Source organism: Onychomys torridus, chromosome 2, assembly GCF_903995425.1.
Source record: "Onychomys torridus chromosome 2, mOncTor1.1, whole genome shotgun sequence".
In the NCBI taxonomy this organism is placed as follows: Eukaryota; Metazoa; Chordata; class Mammalia; order Rodentia; family Cricetidae; genus Onychomys; species Onychomys torridus.
Window position 1 is genome coordinate 37,201,462 of NC_050444.1, and position 22,655 is coordinate 37,224,116.

Below are 22,655 nucleotides of genomic sequence, written 5' to 3' on the forward strand. Positions count from 1 at the left end.
TTTTTTTTTACTTTTAGAGTCTCTCAATATAGCTTTGGCTATCATGGAACTTAGTATACAGAACAGACTGGCCTCAAACTCATAGATATCTGCCCCTGCCCCTGCCCCTGCCCCTGCCTCTGCCTTTTTCTCCACCTCTGCTTCTGCCTCCACCTCTGCCAACTTTTTGGCTTTCCAATGTAGACTGAAGGTTGGTGGCTGTCTAGGACTCCTTCAGGCCATCAGAGCCAGACTGGAACAGCTGAGGCCTCCAGGCTTGCAGACTGAGCAGTGACAGGTTCTCTGTCTCACAGTATGAAAACAGCATTGGTCAGACTACCCAGCCATACCATGTAAACCAATCTAACAGATTCTTTTTTCTTTTTTCTTTTTTTTAAACCTGAAAAGGTCCTTTGGGTTGGGGGTGGTGATGCAAGAGACCAAGGAAGGCCTAGGGCCTGTGGACACGCTCAGCCGCTGAAGCATAAGGAGTGCAGCCCTGGCACTTGAGCGCATAGACCACATCCATAGCCCTGACCATCTTGCCCTTGGCGTGCTCAGTGTAGGTGACAGCATCATGGATCACATTCTCCAGAAACACTTTTAGAACACCGCAAGTCTCCTCATATATGAGCCGGGAGATGCGCTTGACGCAGCCGCGCTGAGGCATGCCCCGAATGGCGGGCTTTGGAATGCCCTGGATGTTGTCTCACAGGACCTTGCTATGTCGCTTAGCACCGCCTTTTCCCAGCCCTTTGCCGCCTTTGCCACATCCAGACATCTTCTCTACCCGATGAGCAAGGACAGAAGAGAAAACTACCTCTTGCTTTTAATATATATTCATTTTATCAGATCCATTACTTTTAAGAATCTTAACACAAAAGTCTCAAAGCAACAACAATAACAAAGTTCCAAATCCAGTAAACACCAAAACCAAGCAGCCAAACAAACCAAATGAACCACAAAATCCTCTAAATTTTCCTAATAATTTATTAAGCATCCAAAAAGCAGAAGGTTCAAAATGCAAATAGGGATTCCGTGGGTTCCAGTTAAATGTTCTTAAGAATGTACCCACACTTTATTGGTATTCACATTAAGTTCAGTGGTTTGAATAGCTTTCAGATAGCTGAACTCTTAGAGGTCCCTGAAAGGTGGTGTGCCTAGGCAGGGTATGGGTGCTCCACGTCCCATCTCCTATGTCTCACCACATGTATGTCTTTATCTAAATCCTTTGTAATATACTTTATAGTAAGTCAGTAGAGAGAGCAAGTTCTATAGGCTTCCTGGGGGCATTAGACAAAGTAGAAGAGAGGGTTGTGGGATCATGATGATAGCTGGAATGCCAGAAACCCAGCTAAAACCTACTCCAGCGCTAGCAAATGACATCTTAGGTGAGCAAGGGATGGGGCCTTTAGGGGCTAAACCCTCAGTCTATGGAGCCCACACCCACTGTCTCCAGATAGATTGAGTCAGGATAAAATTGTATCAAGGGGACTCTCAACAGGTGTCTGCAGCTGCAGAAGTACTTGCTCAGGATGTGGAAAACATTCATGCACCTGGTACCAGAGGTGATCTGTGTTATGAATTAGAGTAGAAAGTGCTGAGTTTGATTTTCCCTTCTTACTAGGAGCAAACGAGTTCTCTTAAAAGATGGTGGCAGAAACAGAAGAAAGAGTAACCAGACTGAGATGGATTCTGAGCACCTCTCGGAAGAGCTGCAGGAACATAGGGAAAGCGTCTCCCATCTCTCCATCCTCTGTGAAGCAATGGTGACAGTCTCCTCGCTCACCAGTCTGCACTAGCGGAGACAAAGCATGCAAAGAACAAGGGAAGCCACTGTTTATCTGTCTTACCTCTGTGATGAACACTGTGCTAAGCTCTTGCAAGTGTACTTTGTGCTTTGCACAATAATTCAAAGGTAAGTGATAATAAGCACGTATACTTACATACAGAACTTGAAAATGTATATGACTAGTTAAAAACTCGGTGGCTGAAAGTAAACACACACACACACACACACACACACACACACACACACACACAAAAGCTTATTGTTTTGTGATTCCTTGCTTCATGTCAGTGGTTTAGTATTTTTAATCTTAAGCTGATATTTAAATTCTCTCATCTACTTTGTATCATTCTCTGCTTGGGAAGTGAATTCAGCATGCACATTCTGTGTAGAAATGTGCTCTCAAATGCATGATTGGCCTTAAGTGTGTGCTGAGAGGTCCTGCACTCTTGTATCCAACCTGCCCTTACCCACACATTCAACTGCCAAAGCTTTGTGGGTCCCTTAGATCAGTTGAAAGCTAATGTCACTGTGAATGTTGGAACATGTCTTTATTACAAGCACTCAGGCGGCAGAGACAGGATCTTGGTGAGTAAGTTAGTCTTATCTATATAGCAGGTCCTAGGGCAGGGAGGGGTACATAGTGAGACTCTATTGAGAATGGGGTGAGGGGTGGGGGTGGGGGTGGGGAGAGGAGAGAGACAGGGAAAGACAGACAGAGAGATGGGGTTAAATTTAAATTAGCAAAATATCAACTTTTAGAATAAGATAATTAGAAATGTAAAAATCATTCACGCTTTTGTGGTAAACTGTAATAATATGAGAATAAGAATGAAATTTGGAAATTGTACATTTGTTTTTCTAGTTGAAAAATGTAGCCAAACTTGGGTAAACATTTCTAAGATAGAAAACTTAAGCCAATAGACCTATTGACAGGAAAACTAATATCTCTAAATATCTATAAATGCTCATTTTATTGGGATTAGTAGAAGACACTAATCTACACCTTAAATATCTATGTTGTTTGGATTTATACAGTTTATTTGGAATCTTCTTATAGGTTGAAAAGAGACTGATTTCTTCATTTAATATGATAAATTTATAAACTAGTTCTTTCTTATTGGTTAAATCAATCTTTCTTCTTCACTTCATATCCAACATACCATTCTAACAGGTCTGACCTTGATTTTTAATTTTACTTTTAACTGGGTTTATGTGTTGTGTCTTTGGCGATGTGTGTGTGTGTGTGTGTGTGTGTGTGTGTGTGTGTATGGAGGTGTGTACACATGAGTAGAGGTGCTCGTGGAAGTAGCAAGTGTCAAATCCCCTACATCTTGAGGTACAGGAAGCTGTGATCTTAAGGGGAACACTGGCAACAGAGCCCAAGTCTGCAAGAGCAATAAGCAAGCATTCTTAACTGCTGAGGTATCTGTCTAGTACAGGCCCAACCATTATGAGAAAGAAATTCCATAGTTTCACAGGTACTAGCATTAAATAATAGAAAATTGGTTATATATTTTCTATGTAATAAAAAATTGAGGAGTAATTTGCTTTAAAAGTGTATGTGTAAGTGAAGTTTACTCTAATTCATTAGAAATTTAAAAATTACCCAATAATCTGTCACTTTTCTCTTACTGGAAAGAAAATAATTCTGTGGTGTTGTTTGAGCCAGGGCTACTGCCAGGGACCATGTTTGGGTCCGTGGTCCTATCATAGTCGGGGTCTGTGACGTCCATGGCCCATGATGCCACCAAAGGCCACATGGATACCCAGGGGCTAATCCACATCCTGTGGTCATGTTGGTGTCCAAAGGCTGTGCTGTCACTGGGCCTTACCGCAGCCCAGGTCTGTGTTGATGTTTGTGGTGCCTGATACCATTGAAGGCAATGCCCATGCCAGGGGTCTGGGATGCCACCTGTAGCCATGTTGGTGTCCTAAGGCCTTGCTGCCATGGGGGCCATGTCAAGCTGAGTGGCTTGCACAGCCACACGGGATAGGTTCAGGTTGCTGCTGTGGGCTATGTCTGGGTCTGTGGCCCCACAGCAGTCAGGCTCTGGACTGACGTCCATGGCTCCTGTTATCACTGTCCCTCACTGACCCCAGGATAGCTGGCCCTGCCCCTCACTGGTGACTGTATCAAGAGAACAACTGGTACACCCCTCCCCAGTGAGAAAGCTGACCCCAGCACTTTGGAGAGACATCCCCACCCCTCACAACAGGCGTGGGAGAACTGGCCCTGTTGGCATGGGTGAGAGAAGGGGTTGGTCTGGTCATGTGCAACTGTAGACATATCCATCTTGTTAAATAAGAAACACAGAGCCAATTGCAGAGTTCAAAGCCAAGAGGTCAGAGCAATAGTTAAGAGCTGTAAACCTTACCCTTCACTGTCGCTCCTGTCCTTCCCTCAGCAAGAGACCTACTTCCTGTCTCTCTTTTTTATTGACTTTCTGCTCTGCCTTCACATTGGTTGTAAACCCAGCCACATGACCTCCTCGTCACTGCCTGTCTGTAAAGACCTCCGGGTCTTCTATGGTTGGTATTGAGATTAAAGGCGTGTGTCGCCATGCTGGCTGTATCCTTGAACACACAGAGATCCGCCTAGCTCTGCCTCCCAAGTGCTGGGATTAAAGGCGTGCGCCACCACCACCCAGCTTCTGCTATGGCTTGCTCTGACCCCAAGATAACTTTATTAATATACAAATAAAATCAAATTTCAGTATAAATAAAATATCACTGTAGTGGAACAATAATTGCAGGAGCTCCATGACTTGGGGTGGCGCAGGATCTCCCAGAGGAGTTTTGATGAGGGCCCAGTGATGATGGTGTGCCTGAAATCAGAGACCTTGAATCAGATCGGTGACTCACTCAATGAACATTTTGTGGGCAGAGTTGATTGGACAAAAGGGTATACTGTGTGACACACCGCAGCTCCCGATGTCACTAGGATGAATGAAGAGGTGTTGGAGAGATGGAGGAGTGAAGTGGGTTTTTGTTCATTTGTTTTGTTTTGTTTTTAACTAATTTTTGAGGGGGCATACTGCAGGGGTGAGGGGTAGATATGGAGGGACTGGGAGGTGAGTGGAATTGGGTGCATGATGCAAAATTTTGAAATTTCCATAGAATCAATAAATATTATGTTTAAAATTTTTCCTTATAGAGAGCTTCCAGCACTTTGTTCAAGAATTGACAGAATTCTCCTTTTAGATGGAAAACCACATTTCCCTCCCCATTTGAGGAATGAAAACTTCATAGTCCTGTTCTTCATTGACAGCCCGAAGCGTGGTCTTTTCAGGTCGGTTATTTACATGGGATCACCTTCCAGCTGTGCTGTTCCCTGTCACCTGGGAAACATTTATCTCCACATGCTCCTAAATCTCTCTTAGATGATTCATGCTGGATTCCAGTCCAACCACCTTAAAAAAATATAAAAACAAACACTCCCCAAGGTGCCCAAGTTCAGGCGGTTCCAATGCGCCATATAAATGGCCATAAACCATACACTGTGGAGTCGAGAATAAATAGCCCCTTTAAAAAGCGGAGCTGCCAACAAAATTGAGATTCCATTTTTAAATGATTTTCTGCAAAGCAAACATTTTCCAAGCTTGATCTTTGTGTAATTTTTCACTGGCATTTTTCAGGCTAGGAAGAAGAAAAAAAAACAAAAACCCTGCACATGTTCTTTTTGTAGAGAGAGGTTTTAATACTCCACTGCGTCACCAAGTCCCAGTGAGCTAATTTGTTCTAAAGACAACATTACTACATCAGTACAGAACAGCTGAACCTCCAACTAACCTTCCTCTGTTTGCTTTCCACATCCCTAATGAGGCTCTCTGCCAGAATGTCCCTGCAATTTTGGGTTCGTTTCTTTCTAGATGGAAAATATGTGCATATAAACTATGCTGTTTTTGTATGTCAGAGGAAAGGCAGTGATCTGACAGTCTAAAATTCATTACTCACACTACACACACCTCCTCTCATACATACACATTTGCATACATGCATGTACACCACACACACACACACACACACACACACACACACACACACGCACACACACTTTGTTCCCTTTCTTACAAAATGTGAAATTCCTTCAGAAGGACATGCTTGGAGTTTAAATCAGAACTCCACATTAAAGCAAGGTCCCTAAAGAGCAATTGTGAAAAGATAGGATCAAGCCGAATGCCGCTGTTCAGTGTTTTGGCCCAAGTCTGTTCATTCCTTCAGTTTCAGGATATCTTTCTTTCACATCCTTGTCCACTTGAGTAAACGATTGCAGCTCTGCCCAAGACTGCAAGGAAAATAACTCACTTTCATCTCTTATTTCTCCCTCGACTCTTCTTCTCTCCCTAGCCTGAGAGATCAGAAGACACACACTTTGCAGCTAGTCATTTCTTTCAAGTTTAGTTGATTTGTTGTCCTGATGAAGTGATGTGGTATTCCTGTATTTCTCCAGAAAAGTCCTGATATATTGGAAACCTGAAATAGTTGATGTCTATACTATATTATGTCTATACTATATTTGATGTCTGTAGCCTTATGCTAGTCATAGGCTGGCAGGTTTTTGTTTGTTTGTTTTTGTTTTTTGTTTTTTCGAGACAGGGTTTCTCTGTGTAGCTTTGTGCCTTTCCTGGAACTCACTTGGTGGCCCAGGCTGGCCTCGAACTCACAGAGATTAGCCTGGCTCTGCCTCCCAAGTGCTGAGATGAAAGGCATGTGTCACCACCGCCCAGCTGGGCTGGCAGGTTTTTAATTTAACTTTTCTAGTTAGAAATTAGAGAGAAAAAGACAATGTAGCTTTCATTTTAAGAGGACCATTCTATCACCTACATGTTAGTTAAAAATGTCTCTAATCCAATGTATTCTTAATGCATAGCATTTTAATATGCATTTGCTATAGAGAGAAACAGTTGGAGAATGTCTTAAACATAGCTCTACAGTAGGCCAAGAGATGGACAATGAGCACAACCTTGGCTCCAGTCTTCCAGATAGAGACTAAGAATTAGGCAAAATTCAAACCATTTTCATTATGTATATATCCATTATGTATGGATCAAATTCTAATTTCTTAGGCATTGACAATGCAGGTGTTATCAATATCAATATCAAGAAAAGGAGATAAGTGATGTTTAAGTCTTGCATTATGTACTCTCTGGCTTCATGCTGATGCCCTAATCCATTCTCCTAGATCATGACCTTATTTGAATATAAGGTGTGCTTTTGTTTGTTTCCAGATGCAACAGATGGTGAAGTCATTGCAGTGGGGCCCAGCTGGAGATTATTGGTTCCCATTTAAACTAGGGAAATTTGGATAGACACACACTTAATGCTGGAAGAAGACATGAAAAGACAGTCATGTATCTACAAATCAAGAAATGCTGAGGATTCCCAGAAGACCACTGAAGCTAGGGGACAGGCAGAAAGAAGTGGTCTTTTATCACCTTAACACAGAATCAGGTGCCCTGACACCTTCACCCCAGCTTCCAGCCCAAAGAACTGAGATAAGAAGTCTCTGCTGCTCACAACTGTGCATCTCAGTTTTGGAAATCTCAATAAACCGACACATCCTATCTTTCTCATCCTAAACTCCTAATGAAGTATATTTGAACACCTAAGTCAATGATTTTTTGTCTTTGTTCTGTATCAAGTCTTCTGCAAACATATGTGCTCAGTCAGAACCTCAAAAGCTTCTGAATAGAAACCCTGAAACAGGATCAAAAACCACAATCAATAAAAGTTCTCTGTCAAAGAGATGTACCCTTACTTTGCTGCCCACAGGTCCTGTTTATGGGGAGGCAACAGCTTCAAGAGATGCTCATATCTTATTGGGAGGCAAATATGCTCATTTTTGTCATTCACAGAAGCCTCATGGAAGTGACTTCAAACTTGGCTGCAGATCAGGTTCAAATGGGGAACTTTAAAATAAAGCAAAACAAAACAAACAAGTCACTCACACAATTGCAGGCTGTACCCAGATCAAATAAAAGAGAATCTCTAGTGTGAGTTCCTGACGTCGGTACTTTCTTAAATGTCCATGTGGTTGCAATGTGTGTGCTCAGATCTGAGAGCTTTAGGTTTAAGCTTAAGAGAGGAAAAGTTATGGCCAATGACTAATCGCTAATTAACATTCAAAGATCAGATATTTTCACATGACCCAATAAATCAACCAACATTCACCTCTAACCGTCCCAAGTGAGTGTTCTGTTCCTTTGTTCTCCATTTCTTCTCCCAAAGTGGCTTTTGCTTTCTCTCACTCCATGCCACCTTTCCCCCACTTAACATATTTCTTGTTCCCTAAGTTATATTTTAAGAAATTATCTCACATCACCTAATCTGTTTGGAAAAATATGTAACAATTTATGCATATGAAGCACATCTTTGAGACCTATCTTTTGAAAACTATTTCAGTTCAAACTTTTAATATTTATTTAAGGCATTCCATTTCCAAACTCAAGATGCTTTGACATGTATTTCCTTGACTGTTCACTTCTCAGCCTCCAAACCTTCACTCCCTATATTCTGATAGTACTTTTGAATACCACTGAGTATAACACCAGCTCAGAGTTAAGCAACTTTGATATCAGAGATGCACATCAAGATTAGTAGTTTTATGTGTATAAATATATTTGAAAACTTATTTGTCCATATGGCTGGTCCATCTCTGAAGAACATTGTGACAGCAGATGCTAGAAGGTGGCAAGAAAGTACCATTCCTGCAACTCAGAGAATGCAGTAGAGTAAAACAATGGCTTTACTACAACTGGTGGAGTTTTGAAAGGCACCAAGAATGAAGAACTTATGACTTGGAAAGATGGCTCAGCAATTAAGAGTTCACACCACTTTTGCAGAGGACCCAAGTTTGGATTCCAGCACCCACATTGGGCAGCTCACAACCACCTCTAGCTCCAGCTCCAGGTGATCTGAGGTCTTCCTCTGGCTTCCATGGACACCTGAATTTGTGTGTACATACCCATACATAGACACACAGCACATACACACACAAACACAAATAAAAAATAATATGTTTAAAAAGAACTTAAGACTTGGGGCTGAGAGTAGCACACAGTTTGCTCTGGACGGAATTTAATTTTCTGAGACCCACTTGGAGGAAATTTTGAGCATTGTTCCCTGGATTTGCTGCTATCTCTCTCATTTGGTTGTAGTGTACTTCTGTTGGGAGCAGATCTCTGCCACTCAGCTCTTACCTGGGTCACAAAAGGGAAGGGAACACAGATTTGATGTCACTAAAAAAAAAAAAAGTAAACTACCATTAAATGTGTAACAAGTCAAGAGAGAGAAGTCCTAAGTTTTCTTTACTTTAACTTTGCTTGGTTTTAAAAATCATTTTCTCATTTTCCCTTCTTCTTTAAAAAAATCACAATTATGGTAAAAAGCTTTTAAAAAGCTTACTCTCATAATGCCATGGAATTGTTTGTACAAGCAAGTCAACCTTTCTTACAAGGTTTTGCAGAACTTGGCTATCTAGAAGCCTCAAGAAGAGCACAAAGGGAAATATTGGCTTCGATGGGACCCACATATTATCACACACATTAAAAATGTCTAATAAATGATCAGGATTTCCCCAAACAGCCAGTTGTCTTGGTATTATTCTATTGTCCTTGTTTGTTACACAGGCAAGGTGCTCATTTGTTTTATCAAAGGCGCTGGATGTTTCTCCTGCTTATGATAGTTTTTACCATTACCCATTCTTAAATATGAAAACAGAAGCTCCAATTCTAAGATTTTTTTTAAACTACCAACCCATTTAACTATTAAACAGAGATCTTACTTTCTGATGAAGATTATGCAGAAACATCATGAATCACCCTTTTCCTGTCTGGATGCATAGATAATGAAGCACCAATTCTAATAAGCTCAATTAGGGTATTAGTACCCAGTAACTGTGGTAACAGTGTGCTACAACTCAGGTGGTCTAAAACAGCTGACACATTCTCTCCTAGACACTAAGGATGACATCTGAAATCAAAGCATCAATTGGTTTTTTTCCTTTGGAGGGCTGTAATGAGAATTCCACACCACTTTGCTAAATTATGAGTGCCAGCCATGTTTTGAGAGTTCCTGGTATAACTCCAGTCTTGGCCTCTGTCAGAACACGGAATTCCCCTAGTGTCTTTGTATAAACTTTCCTGTTCTTGTAGACACTAGCCTGACTGGACTGAGTCAGTGAAAACTGATTTCTAAATTTGTTCACAACCACAGTCACTGGGTTAAGGCTGTGCATATAATGGAGAGAAAACACATCTCAGTGGGTTACAGGAACATTTCTGTATATATACCCTATACAACACCTAAATTTCAATGTGAGGAAAACCAATTTTCTGGCAAAGAAAATGGTTAACTTGTTCTCAACATACATATCGTGTTTTCATTAACTATTCCTGCTTATTTGAAAATGACTCAATGGTATTTTGGTCTTCACCATAGCTTTCCGTTTCTACAACCACTTTGATTTTAAAGACGTGGTATTAATTTATTGATTTCAACTTTCTTTTAGTTTCAATTTAAAACTTTTATTTTGGAAAATGTCAATATACATAAAATTGGAGAGAATAAAATGATGAAATTGCATGTGTGCACCACCACTCAATTAAAGGCACTATCAAGTCTGTCTTGAGTTTATTCACTTCATTTGTCCCTCCATAGACTTGAAGCAAACCTAAGCCTTCTGTCATTTTATCCACAATATCCCAAAGCTTATCTGCAAACAGGAACTGCAACAATAATGCATTATCCCATTTATCAAAGTAGCAGTCCATTAATATTAATTCTAATCATTATTCAACTGTCCTTGTTTTTATTTTGCAACTTGTATTCACTTTGCTTTTTAGCTCCAGGGTTTTATTGAACAATAGGGAGGGTCACACCTTTGTTCAGGCTTTAATTTTCTTATTTAAGTGCTGGAAATCAAACTAAGGGCCTCATCTATACCAGGTATGCATCAATAGATTTTCATTTCCTCTACTATGTATATTTCAAATTATACATTATAATATATAAATTTGTAATTTATATGTAACTCATAATATATGCTACTCCTTATTTGTATGTTTATATATTTATGATTATATAAATTACATATATATCATTTTAAAGAGTCAAGCTGTTTTGTGAAGTAGTGCTGTGCTGTTGGGCATGCTGGTCCGTGTGAGAAGAGGGATTGTCCCAGATGACACAGCTTCTGTCTCCTGATCAGAAGCATATTAGAGCATGTGGATAATGATATCATTAACTTAGATTCTGCCATGAACTCTGATCTTATTGTGGGCTGGTCAAGTACCATTCTGAATTTTTTGCTCCAATGCCCCCTGTCCTTGAGATGTGCCGCTCTATAGTATAACATTGCCTGGGCATCCCCAGAATGCTATTTACCAGGCATTTTATCTGTTGTACGTTTTGTGAATGAGCAGACTGTGTAAGGCTTTGTAGGATTCAGAATTATGTCTTATCCCAATGATGTCCTAGGTGCTAGTGCATACTTCCACCAGCAGGCATGCGTGTCATAGATGTTTAAGTCACTTTGGTGGTATGAATTCACATGCAAACGTCATTTCATAGATATTTTAGCTTACAAGTGATGGCAAATGAGTAACAATGCAATTAGTCTTTCTTCATTCACTAGAAAGGATGGTGTCATTCAGAGCAGCCCCCCCCCCTTTTAATAGCAGTTCTTACAATGCTTTGAGTCATTCATAAAAAAGACAAGAGGAATGTTTATTTCCTTCTGTTACCACTGTTCACCTTACTGAGATGGTCCATGTAGTATCCTCCAAATGTGACCAATGAAGATAGTGAGATGTGCAAATGTGTGCACACACCAACACACCAACAGACGCTCGCATGGACTGAAACATACTAATATTATTCTATGATTCTGAATATCTCATTATGGATGCTCAAGTTATTCATGCTCAAGTTATTCATTCTTTGAGCAGTGGAAACCTCTTCTTGGTTTCCAAGTCTCTAATACAGTTCTTCACTTATGAGCACACAACATGCAGAGGTTATCCTGTGTCTCTGTGCCAAGATTTGGAATCAATCATATTTTAAAAGAGCCAGGAATGCCCTTCAGAATGGCCTCTGTCTTTTGATTGAATTTATTCAGGGCTGTTCTGGGACTCAGATGCTTTTGCACAGTGTTTTCACCCTTTCTATATTTTATGAATGGAATTTCCCTCTAAAATAAGGATTATGAAACATATAGCAGGGCCCTTGTTTCTTAGAGCAACTCAGATAAAACCAAGGTGGTTGGATATAACAACCACAGTGAAGTTTAATTTTAAAATGCAATAATGGAACTAAATGATGCAGTTGCAATGCTCCCTTACACAGCAAACTAGAGTCTCACAGCCCCACAAAACATAGTTGGAAGTTTATGAGATTTGATTTTCTTTAGTTATGATAGTAGACCCAACTGCAAACTTACCAATGGAGAATCAGCCAATAGTCTTTCAACAAACTAGTGCAGACTGATATTTCTGTTTGTTTGTTGATTTTAAATTACAGTATTGAGCCAGTCTTAAGAAAAGTCATGGTTTCAAATGATGCATATTCTAGGTTCATCTAGTTGTCCATTCATCCCTTCTCCCTTCCAGTGTATATAGGTATACACCTTAGGTATATGGCAGACGTATAAGATGAGGGACATTTAGGATGCCAAGACTGCATGGAAAAATTTTCAAGTAACATCCAAGATTTATAACACACAATCTAAGAAACAAGAGGAAAAAATAAGTATATTTATTCTTCTGACCATCTGGTAAAAAGTAATTCAAACATACAATAAGCTATGATTTTCTTGTTGTTTAGCTAGTAATGACAGAGTATGGAAAAAGAGAAAATCACATTAATAAAAAGGAGCATATAATTCAATGGAAACAGTATAACTTGAATTAAAGAAAGAAAATTGGGGCTTTATCTGCTAAAACTGTGAGCCCTTTAAATGCAAAGTGCCAGACATCTGGTTGTTACAGCCTCTGGGCCACAGCAATAAGCAGGCAAGGAAAGGGACTATGTCATTCTTACAGACCCTGACCTCAGACTTGACAGAAAGCCAAAGTGTTTTAGTACTTGGCAATGTTATTTTATTGACATATGTCAAATAATTTTAATTTATGGCCATATAATCTCACATATTGAGGCTCAGCTTTGTAACACACAATGGGATCAGTTGCACTAGCAATGTGTAGTGTTAGAACCAAGTGAGATTATAACCTCACCTTTATATTTATGAGCTAAAAGGAGCATCTTTAAGTGTTTGCTTGCTTTACCAATTCTATAGCCTGTGAATGTGCTTACAGGTTTTCTGGACTCCATTTGAAAAATTTAAATAATCAAGATTACAGCTTAGTTTCATAAGCAGCGAGAAGAAAGAAACAATGCAGCCAGGAGGATGCTATGAAAGCAGAAACCCAAATAATGCATTTTGTGAATATCATCTAAACTGACATTTACATCCTGACTTGTGTGCTTTGTAAGTATGTGTGTACTGTGATGGGCATCATTCATGTAAGAGAACACATAGACAATAGACAAACTAGGAAGAATTAATGGTGACTCATTAATAGACATTACTCCTAATAGTCATACACACATGATGAGGTATTTTAGAAAATTCTTCAGAGTTTGATAACTATCATTTGAGTTTTATTTCACAGGAAACACACAACTTTTATCTTTAAAAAATGTCTTGCTTAGAAACAGAAAATATTCGCTGAAAACACTTTGAAGTAGAGGAATATGACTTTTAGTGAGGGGCCTGAAAAGTGTGAAAGTGAGTAATTGCTGACTAGTAAGGTTCTATAACCCCAGATGATTTCCTGTGATAGCAATATCTGCTATCACTTAACTACATTGTCATCTCAAGTCCTTCAAGCTCCCCCCAAATTTTAAGATGATAAAAAGTCACATGATGTTCACTTAGTATAGTAGGCTCTGTTCTCAGTTTAGAGTGAGCACAGAACAAAGAACAGGCTCAGGACACCTCACTTAAGGCAACACACCATTCTTTTCTAAATCTGAGATAATACATGAAACACTTTTCTTGGGTAAATTATGGCTAGGAGATGTCATGGAACCAAATTGTTAACCACACAAATCCCTTTCCATAACCTAGCATGGGAGAAGTGTTTCAAGAGAATATTTTCATTTTAAACCTTTAAAAAATCCATCAAATATAGGGAAGGATACTGTTCCTTTGCATATTTGGTGTGGATTTTTCCATAAATAATCATTTCTACTTATTCAGTACATATTTTTTTGATTTTCCACCATGCCGGGCACTATTTTATGCTTTAGGGAATCCACAGACACTGCAAAGTGAAATGCCATGCTAATGGGCTTTAGAGGCAGAGCCAGATGGGACAAATGGCTCCATGAGGTACTGGGAGGCACAGGGGGTAAGAGGTCTTGCAATGGGGGACAGGGAGGAGCAAGAGAGTCCTGAAGAAACGCTTCTTGAATTGGTTTTCAAGCACACAGCAGAATAAGTTTCATGACAGATAATAGTGATATGATTTGGTATGATGGAAAGAAGAAGAGATTCCTCAGAGGAGTCAAGAAGGCAAGGCAAATCATGAAAAGCCTCACTATTATAGCTTGAAGTCTCTAAGATAGGCATTTTTCTCTGTTTGGAGCATCCTCCTCCTGATGGAACAGCTCCTACACAGCCTGCAAATTATAACAATCTCATCAATGAAGCCGCCACCATCTTCTCATCATGGAAGCCACTACAGTTGTAACACTTATAACAAGATATCATCATGTAAATACTGGCAAGTAGTCTAAAATGCAAATGCACCAGGGCGAGATCAGAGATAAAATTTCATCAAAAGACACCATATCCTTGGTACAAAAACTATGCTGGGCTGGAACAATTAAATTTTACTAACTTTCATTAAGTAAGTTATGACTGAATGGTTTTTAGAAGGACATTTGCTTCCCACCTGCTTTTCAGATCTGCTTCAAAGATCTATTTTTCTTGGCAGCGTCAAGCCCAGAGATCTGGCTCCATATGAAGTTTGCATTTCCATTAATTCTCAAAAAAAATACAGGCAAGTTTAACACATGCTTAAATGTTAGTTAGGCTTACACTTTTTATAGGTTGCAAGCACAGGTGTATTCAGTTTGCATTGGTCATTAAGAATGACACACTGTTATTCTAAACAATGATATTTTTGTTGCTGAAAATAGATTAAAGATGTATAGAAATGATTTTGTATACTTTCTTTTGGCAGAGATTGTTCAAATGTTATAAAAACCAATTCAACCCCATCTTCATGAGTTATAATTCAAAAGAGTTGCTTGTGGTATCATTTGTTCTATCCCTCAGAAAAGTATAATTAATTACATTTGTGCTGTGTAAACAAAGATGAACACATGCACCAACAGAAACTTGGAGAAACATGTCCACTCTGTCTAGAAGTTAAAGTTACTGCATGACTGGAGAAACCTGGCTCTTTCATCTTTTCAGCACATGTTACCTAGGTGATGTGTTGCTATGTCTCCTGGTAGACCCTTAGCAGTCTAAGACTTCTCTGTGGCACTGAAGTGCTGGGTACTATGGAGACAATAGAAAGTTAAGAACTCACTCTCAGGAAACAAGATGTGTTTAAAAATGCAACACACAGCAAGTACAGGATTCCAGACAATCTTGTGCAAACTCTTCATTTCCCAGTTGAGAAAGTTTCAGCCCAAGGGGAGTGACTTAAGGAGAAATGGCTATGACAGCAAAAATGGAGAACCATCCTGGTTTCCAAAGAAGAAAGGACAGGGACGAGTGCCATCACACCAAAAGAAAAAACAAATCCAACCACCTCACTTGTTTTACAGTAGACTGCGGAAATGAATCAAGTGAAAACATGGAATCTATAAAGGGCTGGACACAGCCATGGTGACCCGACATCAGTCATGCCTTGCATCCCTCAGTACCTGGGCAGTCATCTTCAGAAGCACATTTCCACTCATGTTAAAAGCTCCTCACAGCTGGTGTGATGTCAGTGCTAGAGGTAAACAAAAGCCCGAGTTGGAAACTGAAAGCCAAGCACAGAAGCAAGGCCACCGCCATCTGTCTGTCTCTATTATCATCTCCTTTTACCAAGGACAAACATCTAACTGTCGATGCTTGTTCTGAGAGTTCATACTCAGTTATTTTAAGACCTTTCAGATGAGCATGATGGCAAACACTTGTAATGCCAGCGCTGGGGACACTGAAGCAGGAAGACAGTCAGTTGAAGGCCAGCCTGAGTTACATGGTGACTTCTGAGCCAGCTTGAGCTACATCATAGTAGTCACTAACAAGCAGCCTACAACACAAAACAAGACCTATTCAATGACTTTTGTCATGTGTTGTATGATAAAACTTTTTCTGGATAGATGTAGCACACATGTCTTCTCACCGCACATAGAGAGCCCACAACAGATCGAAGTATGAGTAACTTCAGTCCAACTTGGTGAACCATGAGTTTTACTGGCGTTACTTAAATATGAAATATGGGTGAGAGGTTACATACAGGAGCAGAAATGACTCAAATGCAGCCATTACCAAAGCCCACCCCAGTATGGGTAACAGATTGGCTGGTTTCTGCTTCTTCTAGACAGCTGTTCTGGTCTTAGAGTCTTTTTTGCAGCATAGCTTCCTTCCACCTGAGGGAGACAATGAACTATTAGTGCTTATTCTGGCAGGGAGAGGCCTAATGAATCTGGTCAGTTTTAGGGACTTCCTGAAGCTATTTTGAGTTGTTTACCTTCCCAGGATAGAATGTTCAATCTTGGGGGAATCTGTTACATAACATCATGGTCTTTGAATATTTATATTGTCTGTATGATTTTTATAATAAAAATGTAAAAGAATAAATCATCATACTGAAAAAATGCAATCAATTTAAATCTACTGACTTGAAGGTTCATAATCAAATGATGCACAGCTTTTTAAAAGTCATGACAGGCTTCCAAATGATGTTTATTTAGTAGAAAAGTTAATTTGTATCATGTAGTGAAACCCTTTACTGGAAGCATATTTTACATTTACCAAATCATACCAAATCATAAATATTTATTATTATTTCTCCTTTCCTATAGATATCTTGATAAGAGGAAATACTAAAAAAAATACTACATGGTAAATCATCAAGTAGTATAATAAAATAATTATATCTTTATCATTTTACTTTTCAGACATCTTTCACCTGTATGTTTCACTTTTATGTGTGTCTGGTATTGAGCTGGTAGCTGATTGAATTTCATTGAGTGATAAACCGAGATGAACAATGGGGGCAACTTATCCAAAGCTATGGCCAAATGTGAAGTGCTTGGCATAGAGATGAGTGGTGTTCTTGTCCAGGACGACAGCCAGCATTTCAAAGCAATCTCTGCTGTTGATGCTGGTGGCATTGCTCTGTGTCTAGGGTATGACTAGTCCTTTTGCCTGTTGGAGCTGACATAGTAGAAGAACCAGGAGTTTTACACTTAGGGTATTTGAGCACAGGGAAGGAGTCTGAATGGGACTCCAAGTCCTCTGAAAATGAAATTAAAAAGCTTCTGCATAGCAAAAGAAACAAGATACTAAAGAGTTAGCTACAGGAAATGGGATTTCTATTTAGAATATACCAAGAATTCAAAAATTAAACAACCTAATTAATAAGTAGTCTAATGAAATGACCAGACATTTCTCAAAAGATGAAATACAGAATACTAATAAACATAAAAAAATGTTCAGCCTCATAAAATGGCAGATAAATGCAAATCAAAACTACAAAGCGATTTTATCTATGGTTATCTTACCATAGCCACAATAGTAATAATTAAGACAGAGAGAGAGATGACGATACAGATGGAAAGAGGAAGAATAGATAACACTAAAATGCTTTAAAAAGCTATAGGGAATCATAACATTTTATAGTTATTCAAAATTATGTATAATACATACAAATGACAATACATATGTATAAATAGCTTGAATGAAATTATAATACTTGGGATGATAATGCTTTCCCCAAGATGTAGACTAACCAAAACCACTACTCCAGACATGAGAAACTTCCTTTGGAGCCACCGGTCAGTGTGGTTCAGCAACTCCTCAGGCAATATAGACTATTGATGCTGCCCTTGATTCCTTCCCAGAATCTGAAGGTGAGTCCTACTGCTGAAAACACCAGGTACTTCAGACACAGGATTCAGAGAAATCAAGCTGGATATGACCGGAAAACCTAGGGATTCTTTCACTGTCCTGGAAGGTGGTCTGCAAGCTGCCAAGAGGGGGAAAAAAGTAATCAATAGTTAGACCTTTCTGTGCTGCCTACAAACCACAACAATGACCAACATGACACAATGTCCCAAACTGTGCAGCAGTGGCACTTATTATACCTTAGAGGTAACCAAAAGATGTGCTATTGGATGGATTTAAGGCACTGATAGAAGGGAATCTATGTTTGATGTTGCAAACCTTGCCAACTCCACATTGCTAATGAACTCATAATTCTTAGAGGACAGCCTGCTGCTGCCACTTTCCTAAACCTATTTAATGGTTAACAATATTCTAAATACTTATCCTTATAAGCACAGACAAGTATAGGGATTATCTGCTCATTAAGGAAGCTCTGTCTTGCAGCAGACAATGACCATTAAAGAAAGAACATCAAGCTGGGCGGTGGTGGCGCACACCTTTAATCCCAGCACTCGGGAGGCAGAGGCAGGCGGATCTCTGTGAGTTTGAGGCCAGCCTGGGCTACAGAGTGAGTTCCATGACAGGCTCCAAAGCTACACAGAGAAACCCTGTCTTGAAAAAAAAATTAAAAATAAAAAGAAAGAACATCAAAATGAAGAGAAAACTGACTGTGTGGTGCCCAGCCTCAACAGATAGCTCCACAACACAACTCCTACACAGAAGCTCAGGGAACACAGTGGGGGGGTTCTCCCGGGGCTCCACCCCTCGATGAACTACAGGAGATTAATGGCTGCTGAGAGGGATAGAACTAGTGTTTCCCAGGGAATCCCCTTAGTGAATCCCTTGGTCCAATATCAAGTAGACGACACCTCCAAAATGACATACATAAAAGCAACACTAAACAGATCCAGCAAATTGTTTTTATGCTTTTATACATAAATGCATACATGTAACAATAATAATCCAGAAAAGAGGCCATGAAATTAAGAGAGAATGGGGTGGGTAAGAGAGATAACAGGGAGATGGGAATGATGTAAACATAGTACATATGCAGGAATTAAAAAAAAACAGATTTAATAAAGAAGTAAGAATCAAAAACCACAAAACAGAAAAAGAAAATAAAGAATATACCATCAGGGATGTGGAACAAAAGGAACACTTACATACACACTTCTAGTTGAACTGTACAGGAGTCCAGCCTCCATATATGTTAATTTGGAGATTTTTCAAAAAACATAAAATAGATCTATCTTATGACCCAGTTATACTTCTCTGTGTATTTGCTCAACATCTCCTAGTGAAAGTATCTCAGAGACTCTTGCACATTAATGTTTATTATAGTGCCATTCACAATAGCTACATTAACTAAGCAGACAGATGTGCCAAGACAGAAATTGAGGAGGACAATGTGAGATGTATATACAATTTTTCAACTATAAAATGATGAAGTTATATATATTTGTAGGAAAATGGATGCAACTAGAGATAATTATGTGAAGCTAGCAAGGCAAATATGTGTTTTTTCTCATTGCAGCTTCCTAGATTTCATAGAGTTATACAAAATTGTGTATGTACTTATTACATGAAAACAGAAATGAAATTGTCTAGGGTGAAAAAGGGAGGAATGAGAGAGGCCAAGAAGGTCAGGACTGGGGGCATAGAGGGGAATCTGGTGAATGTACAATATATGGTTGTATTTAAAAGTAATTTCAAAAGTAATGCAAGTTGTTAAATTTTCATATTGTGGAACCTCATTTGTTCATGAAGCTGGTTTAATAGACTACAGGTAATATTTTTTTTAAGGATAAAATGTGATGCTTATTCTACTACATCAGTGGACTTGAAGTAACAAACGTATATACCTTTTAAATCTATCTGTCCCTAGTAGTCATCTTGATTTGTCATAACATATACCACAGGCTTGGTGGGTTACACTAGTAACTTATTTTCTTACTGCTCTATCACTAGACATTCAACTCAAAGTGTTGGCAAGTTTGATTTCGCCAGAGGCAACCCTCCTTGACTCACAAGATGTTTTCTTCTCATTGGGTGCTTCAATGGCCTTTCTTCTGTGTGCATGACCATTCCTGGTGTCTCTTATTTTTCTTAGACAAAAACAAACAAACAAAACAAACAAACAAAAAACCAAGTCATATTGGGTAGAGACCCACTTTTCTTGTATCATCTTAATTACTTCCTTAAAGGCCCTGTCAAAAAGCACAGTAAAGCTAGAGGCTCAGGTTTCAACATATGAATTTGGGAGGGCCCAATCTAGTCCATGCAACCATCCTGCTATTTTTTTATCCTAACCCCTTGCTCTTCCTGCATAAGCTTTTAATACCAATGCCAGCACTGCAGGCATCTCCTGCCACAGGGTAGAAAAATATTTGACTAAAGATAGTAGAGAAAGAAATCAAATAAGAGCTGCAGGTGGAATTAAAATTAGTGAGCAGACTGACTAATGAAAATGTAACAATTGAAGGTTAAATAAATTTTAAGAGAATTAAGTACCAAGTTACTGTTGATTATATCAAGCTCACTATTCTTCCAGAATACCTGGGAATGAGTTCAGAGAATTAAAGAGGGGAAAAGCTGCACATTTTAAATCCAGCTACTCTAGGTTAGCTGGATCATAAAGTAAATGGTTGCTCTTTCTGTTTTAAAATAGAATTTAAGCACTTTCAACACCAGGTGATCTCACTGTCATCTCATAAAAATCATCAGAAGGTTTGTTTTTACTTCTTTTAAAATAAAAAAAAAACGTGGAGGAGAAAGAAAGAAGAAAGTCTTTTGATTTGTTTAATTTTGGGGTGTGTGTGTTTTAACAATGATTTTTGATAAGTTTCAAAATAAAAAAGAAACAGAAAGAAAAGAAGAAAGAAAGAATGAATGAATGAAAGAAAAGAAGGAAGAGAGAAAGAAGAAGTAAAGAAAAAAACAACAATGTGATTCTATGAGACAGGGACACAGCATATCTGTGAGTTACCCAGTGTATTCATGAAAAAAATCCAAGATTTGGTAAAAATTGGATAGTAATAATGAAACATTACCAAACAATGGGAAGTGAGTTATTTAATAAATCACAGGGTATTGACCAAATATTTAAAGAATAATTTGTGGATGATCTAAAAATTGAATATGAATGTCATGGTAAAAGTAAAATGTAAAATAAAACATAGAACTGACTTCTAGAAAAATTTTTGAGCATAAAAGTAAAAGGAAGAATTTTTAAGGAAAATATTAATAAATGTCACTTTATTTAAATTAAAATTTTCTAGATTAAACACAAGTGTTAAGAACCACAGTCTAGAATTGAAATAGTTCCCTCATTTCTTTCCAATATTGAGTAAAATCATATAGAATTTCCAACATTAAATAAAATCATAGTGAAAATCCATAAGAACAGGAAGAAGAGTAAACGTGATAGGAATAATATTTGCATGTTATCAAGTAAAAATATTATTGATAATGGGCAAATTATAAATTTGTTAGCAGATGAAGAACCCAAGACACAATTTGATTAATTCTGCAGGCTTCGAAGCTCAGGCTTTAGAGTATCAGATAACTCTGGAAATGAGAGTTAGGTTGGTGCTAAAAATAGAGGATGGATGCACGCAGTTAGCTGCACATGTGCTGGTGTATGTTCAGAAATCAGTAACTTATGTATTAGAATGACTGAAACAGGAAGATTTCAAAGTCAAGGCCAGCCTGAGCTACAAAAGCCTCCCAAAATCTCCCAGTCAGAGCCCCTTCAACTATAAGTACAATCATGCAAAAAACAGGCAGATTAAGGAAGTACAACAAAACACAACACAACAAAACAACAACAAAAAGCTCAGAAACCTGTCTTATTCCTTGCTTATATCAGGTGGAAGAATTTGGGTAGGGCGGATTCCACTACCCCTTACTCCCACTGTGGAACAGTGCACAACCAGAAAGGAAATCTAGATGTATTTACATCATGGGCTCAGTACCACCAACATCAGCAACAAAATTTGCCCTGCCAGTCACCCAAGAAAGCCTACAGCAGAGACTGCTATGGGCAGGAAGGTTTCCACTATGGTTTTATGGTCTCCTTCTGGCAACTTAATGGATGGCTGAGGAGAACAAAGCATCTAGAGAAAATGCAGATATTAAACATGAGTTTGGGGGGGGTGAGTCACTCAAAGATGACACAGTCAATGCAAGGGCATACAGATGCAAAGATTCTAAATACAAAAATTAGAAAAACTTCAGAGGTAAAAAGAAATATGGTCTATAGGAAACATCATTGTACTTAAAGAAAAAGAATTCCTCTAATAATAAAAAGAAACAGGGTTCTGCAGTTGAGTGTTCTCTGAGTCTGGGTTACCTCACTCAGGATGATGTTTTGTAAATCCATCCATTTGCCTGCAAACCTCATGATGTCATTGTTTTTTCTTTTGAGTAGTACTCCATTGTGTATATGTACCATATTTTCTTTATCCATTCTTCAGATGAAGGGCATCTAGGTTGTTTCCAGGTTCTGGCTATTACAAACAAAGCTGATATGAACATAGCTGAGCAAATGCCCTTGTGGTATGATTGAGCATTCCTTGGGTATATGTCCAAGAGTGCTATAGCTGGGTCTTGGGGGAGATTGATTCCCAATTTTTCTAAGAACGCACCATATTGATTTCCAAAGTGGCTGTACAAGTTTGCATTCCTACCAACAGTGGAGGAGAGTTCCCA

The 22,655-nt window shown here is 38.9% G+C and overlaps 1 pseudogene; it reads right to left on the minus strand.

Moving 5' to 3' along the window:
* Positions 1-430: 430 nt before the first annotated feature.
* On the minus strand, positions 431-760 carry LOC118577841 (annotated as a pseudogene).
* Between the last annotated feature and the right edge of the window lie 21,895 nt (positions 761-22,655).